Below are 7,345 nucleotides of genomic sequence, written 5' to 3' on the forward strand. Positions count from 1 at the left end.
TCAAGGAACATCTGGACGATGCTCTGAGTCATATGGTTTAGTTTTAGGTAGTCCTGCAAGGAGCAGGGAGTTGGACTCAATGATCCTTATGGGACTTTTCCAAGTTGAGATATTCTACGATTCCTTCATTGCCTTCAAGTGATGAGTCCCCAGAAGTTCTAGTCAGTGGTCCCTAAGCATATGTTTCTGCACCTTGTATCATTAGAAGCCATCTTAATTCAATTACATAGTTCATAGGCCATCTAATACGTCTGTAGCATGACCCAGTCCTCCTCAGGATGCATCACGCATAGATGTGGTAGGCATACAACTACTTGCTGTAGCAAGACCATTAATAAATAAAATAACATTGATTCCTGCGGAATATGACCAGTAACTTCTGTCTGTGCTTATTACTCCTTATTTTAATATAGTCCATTATAATCTTCCTTTAACTAACTCCTTATTCATATACAGTTCTTCCCTATGACTTGGTCTGGAGATATTTTCACTGCATATTAAATAAAGTATTTAATGCAATGGACTTGGGAGTCAAGTAATCCTTGTCAAAGGAGGTTGTTTTAATGACATTGGTCTGGCTTTTTTTGCATTCAGAACCACATTAGATATTATTTCCCTTCTCATTTACTTCCAGTACTTGATTCTGTTGTTCTTCCTTTATCATGTTAGTAACAGAAGTTCCTTCTCAAAGGTCACTGAAAAGAGGCTGCACAGCATGTATAGGGCTATTTTACAAACAAAATATTTATATAGATGAAATAATTCTGTCTCATATAAATGTCTATATAATTCAGATGAATATTATATAATGTTCTCCTATTACAGCCAGACCTCTGGTTTAAGATGCCTTTCATTAAGGCTTCCTTCCAGGGATCCTGGACTCTGCCAAGGAGACCTTCAATTAGCGTAAATTCTACATGCCATTGTAAAACTAAAATAGCTTTTTTTGCAATTGCAAATGTATATCTAAGTAGGTTTACGGAATTATTTCCATCAGTGTTTCTTGTGAGCCTCTTGTGGCTCCAAGAGAAGATTTAAAGGTTTGCGTAGCTCGTTTTCCTTGTTCATCAGTAAATACAGACCCGTGTTAAATTTTGCATCAGACTACAGAACCTGTTTCTGCATCACAGACCAAACCACTCGTTTGAGTGGTGACTCTTTGAAAGTAAACATTTAATTCAACACATCCTTACAGGACACAAACAAACAAATTGGGAATTTCTTATTTTCCTGCTTATCTTTGACTCTACCAGGCACGAGGATATTTGAGATTCTGGTCAGTATGTCTTCTGGATCTGAAAGCATTTACTGCAGTGCCTTGCTGAGTGCCATTTTAGGCTTTTTTGGATGCCCCCAGAATATGTATTTGTTTCTTCTGTGTAGAAGATAGCAGGCCAGTAAATGTATTTACTTTGAGATAAGGATGCTTTCCCACTTGATGAAGAAGGAGATAAGAGGTATGTTTCAGATTTCATTGCAGGACTCTGCAAGTCTTTCTTAGAGAACAAAAAGTCAAGACCAGGACAGTTGAAATAACTCATTAGTTTTCTTTTCATGATGATCTGTGACTTTTTATCTTTTCTATAGTAAACTCGGTACTAATTTCTAAACAGAAGTGATATGCCTCAGTGGGACTGAAGTAATTATATACATCTGTCCATGGTTCTTTGTAGTTTTGATTTGGTGTTCTGGTTTGGTTTCTATTTTCTTACCTTTTATTGTATTAGAAAATGGTGAAAAAGATTTGTTGCTGTTTTGATTTTTTACTTGAATCGAGCTGCAAGCTGAAATTCACTTAAAAAAAAAAAGGTTTTAATAAATAAAACTACCTGCATAGCTTATCAAAGTAAGACTTGCATACACATTTAATTAATTAGGCAAATAAAATAACTGCAGTTAGTGAATTAGAATAGAATAGAATCATAGAATCATTAAGGTTGGAAAAGACCCTTAAGATCGAGTCCAACTGTAAACCTAACACTGCCAAGTCCACCACTAAACCATGTCCCTAAGCACCACGTCTACATGTCTTTTAAATACCTCCAGGGATGGTGACTCAACCACTTCTCTGGGCAGCCTGTTGAGCTGATTTGTTTTGTTACCAGTATGTCATGTTAAATATTATGCTTTTCCACAAATTTGGTTCATAGACTGAAAGGATGGTACAAGCCTCCCTTCTTTAAAAAAAAAAAAAAAAAAAAACCCCCCCCCAAAAAAACCCACCCCAAAAACAAACAAAAAAGGCAAAAAAACCCCACCCCACCCCAAAAAAAATCATAATCAGTTTCTTAGCTTTAAAAATTTGACCTGAATAAATTAAATAGAAATATTTTCCTTCTGCTTTATGTATCACAGAAAGAAGACCTGGTGAAATTTTTTCATCTTTTCACATTTTCTATTGTTTGTCCAATGGCTGTCTCCAGACCAGCAGTTTGACTTGCTTCAGAGCTGTAGCCGCAAACCAGTGATTCTACAATTCTCCTTTATTATAATAAGAATACTTCACTTTTCCTTTTGTGCACCCTTAGTAACCGCAGCTGTAGTCCTCCAAATGTCAAGAAGGGCCTCTTCTTCTTCCGCTGCTACCTAGTGGCATACGTATAAATAAAAAAGCATTCATGTTAGTATATCTTCTATGAATACAATTATACCTTATTATCCACTGCTCCTTCCGAGCCTCACAAAATTTGTATGACCCCGCTTCCGAGCGAACGTGTTGGCCGTTACCCCACGCCGTCTGTACCCTTCCTGGCTGAATATTTAAAATATTGTGTTTAAATCTGGTGGTTCCTCCAGTACAGCTGGTTTTAATCTTCCTCTCCCCTTTTCTGTGGGCCACTAACACTTTACAAGCAAAGCATGGCTCTGTGTAGAAAATCCTTGTGTGTATATGTGGATGCTGTAAATGTGTATAAATTACCTTTCTTTGGCCCTTAAAAGCAGCCTGTAGCTCCCCAAGGAATCGCAGGCTGAAAAAAACAAGTCTGTTGGGGTTTTCCAATGCTTCATTTCTGCCACGTTGGTCAAAGGTTGTGTTTCAGTAGCAGGTCCACAGTGGGGTGGGTAGGTGGTTTCTGGAGGAAAAATAGTGCAGTGTTATGTGACACTGTTCCCAGATTTATACCTGGATCTTCTGTTTGGCTCATTTAGCAGAGCAGATTTTGTTCCCTGAACACAGAATCGTTAAGGTTGGAAAAGACCTCTAAGATCATCGAGTCCAACCGTCATGCTTTCACTTGAGTTTTTAGCGAGGTTTGAGGAGCATCGTGTTGCAGCGACCCCTCTGCACGGTGCTGCGAGGCTCTGGCACCTCGGCTCATCCCGGTGAGCCATCCTGTCCTGCCTCTGGAGCCGCTGTCCACAGTGGCCTCCCGCTATTCGATCGGGATGTCCAGCTGCCGTCTTCCCCGGCCGGCTGCGCGGCGAGGCCTGAGAGGCGCTCGCGGGGCTGCCGGGTCTCCCCTGGGCAGAGCGCGTCTCGCCAGCAGCCCCCGCGCTGTGGCACCTCCGCGCCGGCCGGAGCAAAGGCGTAAGATGGCCTCCGGAGCCACAGGCTCCTGCTGGCGGGAGGCTCCTGTTGCTGGACGATGGGCTTTTATTTAACATCTCCTTTCCAGGCTCAGTCGCACGCCCGAGGGACGAGGGGCCAGTGCTGTGCCATGACCTGGGCACCTCTCCCCTCCCGACAGAGCATCGTTGTGCAGCCGTTCCCCCGTTTCCCTTGTGGAAAGGCACCTCACGATCTCGCACAGACCCCATCTTTTCTCTCTTCGCCTTCTCTCTCTCACCATCTTTTCAGCGCAGAAAAATATGTTCCCATGCCTAGGTACTCAAAGTGTTTGCCGTGTTTCGCAGGCCGGGATGCTCTTCTCGGTCCAAAACAGTGAACTGACCGCTCTGGGTATTGGCATGTAAATCAGTGTGCTGACCTCGCGGGGAACCCGTCCAAGCTGCAGGCTGTGTCCTGAGTTTCAGGATGTCGGCGGTTTGAAACCCTGGGCTATGCTCTGCATGTCAATGACGGAAACCACTTCAAATTCACGGTAGTGTCCAAAACGGTACCGGCAGCCGGGCTGGCATAGCAGGGCTGCCCTATCAAAAGTTGTTTTCTGCTTTTTTCCTGTAACGGCGATCTGGCATTTAAAGTTCGTGCTCCATTTTTGGTTTTGTTTTGTTTTTTTCCTTTTGTGTAGATATAACAGTTTAAGCATCTGTACTAAAGGTACAAAGATGAGACATTTCTATGTACATTGTTTAAATTAATTGTCGTGTACTTGAAACAGCATGATAAGGACCCACCATGCTGAGGGGGATTTTGAGAAGCCATCTAGTCTGCTGCCTTTCCCTAAAGCGAGATTAACTATAGCTTCCACGATAGTTTGGACAAATACTTACTTTTTCAAGAGTTCTAGTTTTCAAGGCTTCAACACACTTCGATTTTTCAGTTCACACCCCAGTTGCCACTCGAGAATAAGATGCTTGAGGTATCGTTGTGTTCTTGCAAAACATCAGTCTGTTGCTCAATAGCAGTCAAAAAGGCTTTGGAGGGGAGGGAGTGTGAACAAAAGAGAAGACGTGATTTATATCTCTGTATAAATCCATGATTTTATCCATTCTCAAATATTTCAGTTCTGGTTTTCCTATCTCAAAACGCTATAGGAGAACCAGAAAAGTTAGAGGAAGAGGTGGCAAAGGTGATCGCAGGTAAGGAGTGTTTTCCAGTCTGTTAAATACACGTGGACTTGTCAGCCTCGAAGAGAGCAAGAGCTGAAGAAGTATCTGGTGGCACGGAGGAGGTGCACAGACACCCCTGACTGAGAGGAAGAGCCGTCAAACGAAGCAAGCAGGTGGCAGGGGAAAAAACCCCAAAGCAATTTGCATCTCGTGCATCTCGTGCACCCGCGTGGAGTCGAGGCGTGGGGCTGCCTGCTGCGGGCTGCTGCCGGTGCCGACCGTTCGCAAAAGCGGTCGTGCAAGCTCACAGGAGGAAAAGGCCTGTGTGCACCACGGCGCTCGTCGCCTCTGGCTTAGGAAGGGTCTGGACCCAAGTCTGGAGACGCGTCGCTGTCGCCTTGCCCTGTTCTTGAGCCCTTGCTGAGGTATCTGCTGTTGACCATCCTCATACAGGGGACACTGGGCTCTCAAGCCTTTTTATGGTGACTTATGATGGTTGTTCTTATGCCCTGTCTGTTCTTACGATTAGAAAGCTCTTCCTATCCATGTTAATTATTCTGTGCAGAAATTTTGGCCGGCTGTGTGTTCATGTATGTGGAGAACCAATTGTCTCTTCTATAAAACCTCTACCCGTATTTGTAGGTGATTATGCCCCAACTTGTCAGCTCCTGTTTAAGCTCCTGCTTGTTCGGTCTGTGCCCCAGAAAAACAGTCCTGGACTCAGTGCTCTGCCCTGAGCTCTTTCTAACTGCTTTTGTAGTCCACAAGTTTCTGAATTGTGGCAGCAAAAACTTGATACAATATTCTGTCTGAGGCTCATACAATAATACTTACTATTATTACTTAATATTAGGACAAAACAGTCATAGAATAGAATCATAGAATCATTAAGGTTGGAAAAGACCTCTAAGATCATCGAGTCCAACCGTCGACCCAACACCACCATGCCCACTAAACCATGTCCTTAAGTGCCGCATCTACACGTCTTTTAAATACTTCCAGGGATGGGGACTCAACCATATATAATATAATGTCAATATAATAATACTGACATAATATTCTCTTGGGGGTACAACTTCCCCTCCCTCCCCCTGCCCCAACTCAATTTGTCCACATCCATTGACCTTCCATTTTCTACATCCTCCTTTTCTCGTCCTCCTACTGTGCTGGCAGTCCTCTCCTGTCTCTGCACTGTCTAGAAATTTAGTCTGTTTATCAGTCTAACGGTGTGTCCAGCATGTTTCTGCATCGCATCCCCAGCATCTTTTTTGCATGTGGTGGTTTTATCTGATTGTCACTAGGAGGCCTCTGTAGCTGCTCCTAACAGTCACTTTGGGAATGAAACTCTTTCTGGTAGTAGTAAAAATTAACCTAACAAAGTTTCTCTATGCAGTAGAGTTGAAAGTGATTTGAAACGGTTTCAAACAGACAAAAGGCAAATGTTTGCTGTGATGCCGAATGGGTGCGAGGCACGTGAGCAGCGCTGTGATTGATGCTTGTCCGAAGGGAAAGCATCCTTGCTCGGCCTCCTGGTGATAAATACCTCCGAGACACTCCAGCTTGAGCGCAGGCGTGTTTGTTGGTTTGGGGATGTAAACTATCCAAGGGTGAAATTAAAACTATCTGCAAAGTAGGTTAAGTGGTGTTTCAGGTAGTGCCCGGTAGCGTCCAGCGTGGCACTGGTTACTCTAATACTCTTGTTTGTTTTCACAAACCAGCAGCTCGCTGTTTCTGAGCGGACGACTGCTGCGAGGAGACCGTAACCTCTTGATTTCAAAGGAGCCATCGTTTCGCTGGTGCCTCTGTGGTTAATATAAGAAAGGTGTCTTGCCATAAACTTTTTCCGAGGTATTCAGCAAGGTTGGAAAGGGGTCGGCCCAGGCAGGAAGCCCTTGTCTGTGCTATAAAGAAAATAGCAAGCAACAAAATGAAAGCATCAAAGGACCAACAGGATGCAGTCCCAGGAGTCCTCTCTGGCATGTTAGTCCTTCTTGAAAGTTAGCATTGAGTAAAGAGTGACCTTAAAACTCGCTTCATTCAAACAGAATGGGCTCAAGTTTAAAGTTCAAGGCATTTTGTTTTTTCACCTGTTTCCTACAGTTTTAAGAAACTTCTGAAGAATTAATGTGTAACTATATCTGGTCACCGAGCCAACGTGGAGAATTTTTCTCAAGGGAAAATAATGTTACTGTATGGAGGGAGAGAAATGGATACTTTCTGAGTTGGGAGAGAAAGTTTCAACAAAATAAAACCAAAACCCCTGCTACCACGATTGCAAAGAGCCCCGGAGCCGGCATAGCGCACGTGCTATTTCTTATTTTATTTTCAAAAGAAGCTGCTAGGATCCAGTAATTGTCTGAATCGTGGTAAAAGGATGTTTATTGTCGAAGCTGCTGCTGCTTGGGAAGGGAGGTCTTGTTTGGGGCACAACCTGGGAGCAAAGCGCCTGGTTGCGGCAGTTCAGCTTCATCTGCGAGCGCGCGTTGGCTGAGCCAGCAACTGGCCCCGTGGCCGCCCATCCCTCTCTCACCGCGCTGGAGCTGTTGGGCCCCAAGAGGGAAAACTAAAGCCCTGACCCGAAACGCCGCCGGTAGGCGAGGGCAGACATGGATACGGTGATGCAGCCCTACCACCGCTAAAGCCGAGCTGCAACCCGGGCTGCTGGGCGGCG

Source organism: Aptenodytes forsteri, unplaced genomic scaffold, assembly GCF_000699145.1.
Source record: "Aptenodytes forsteri isolate BGI_AS27 unplaced genomic scaffold, ASM69914v1 Scaffold123, whole genome shotgun sequence".
Classification (NCBI taxonomy): domain Eukaryota; kingdom Metazoa; phylum Chordata; class Aves; order Sphenisciformes; family Spheniscidae; genus Aptenodytes; species Aptenodytes forsteri.